This window comes from Dasypus novemcinctus, chromosome 16 (genome assembly GCF_030445035.2).
Source record: "Dasypus novemcinctus isolate mDasNov1 chromosome 16, mDasNov1.1.hap2, whole genome shotgun sequence".
NCBI lineage: Eukaryota > Metazoa > Chordata > Mammalia > Cingulata > Dasypodidae > Dasypus > Dasypus novemcinctus.
This window is the reverse complement of record NC_080688.1, coordinates 33,092,497-33,093,597: the sequence shown is the minus strand read 5'-3', so window position 1 is coordinate 33,093,597 and position 1,101 is coordinate 33,092,497.

Here is a 1,101-nt window from a genome sequence, read left to right as displayed (position 1 = left end):
TGATTCATGGGCTGTTGCCAATGATTGGTCTGGGTTGTCAGGGAATTGGAGGGACATAATTAGAAAATTGGTGACAAAGAAGTAAGGGGAAAAGGATAGACCTTGCTGAGTGGGTAGAAAACCATGAAAATATTTGTTTTCTACATGAACGCTCACCAGAGAGTGATTTCAAAAGAGGGATATTTTAATAATCAAGTGGATAAGATGTCCCACTCTTAGGTTAGCTCTCAGTCTCTTACTGCAGCCACTCCTATCTTGATGTCATTATGTCCATGCCTAATGGGGTCATGGACAAAATGGCCGTGGTGGTAAGGGTGGAGGTTATGCAGAGGCAACATCATGGACTTCCCCCCACCAAGGCGGACTTGGCTAAAACAGCAACTGCTGAAAGTCCAATCTGCCAGCAGCAGAGACCCACATTCAGCAGCCAATATGACCATTCACAATGGGTTCAGCCTGCTACTTGGAGGCAGATTGATTACATTGGACCACTTCCATCATGGATGGGACAGCAGTTGTCCTATCTGGAAATGACACATAATCTGGCTATTGGGTCTCAGTCATCTTGCTGGAGTCTTTATAAATGGGAGAAACATAAAGACAGACAGAAAAAAGTCTGTAGAAACAGAGAAACCCAGAGAGCCTGAGCAAAAGTCCCCAGAGGAGAGAGAAGTGATGAGCCATGTGCTTTATCACCCACAGCTGAGCTCGGGAAGAAAGTAAGCCTGGAAGGAAAGGTAGAGACCTTGGCAGAGCCCCCATTTGCCTTCCTATGTGGCAGGAGTCCAGGACCACCAGCAGGTGACGTTTGGTAAGACAGCATGTCTGATGATGCCTTGATGTGGAGGAAGCTTTTAACCCAATAAATTCACATTATAAAAGCCAACCAATTTTGTGTACATTGCTCCTATCAGCCTTTAGCAAACTAAAACAGAAACTCGTACCAGGAAATTGAAGTGCTGCTAATGTGCAAATATCAAAAATGTTGGAATGGTTTTATAAATGGGTAACGGGTTTTTGGAAGGATTGCGATATGCTTCATAGAAAAGTCCTAGATTTATTTGATGATACTCTTGGTAAAAATATGGATTCTAAAGATAT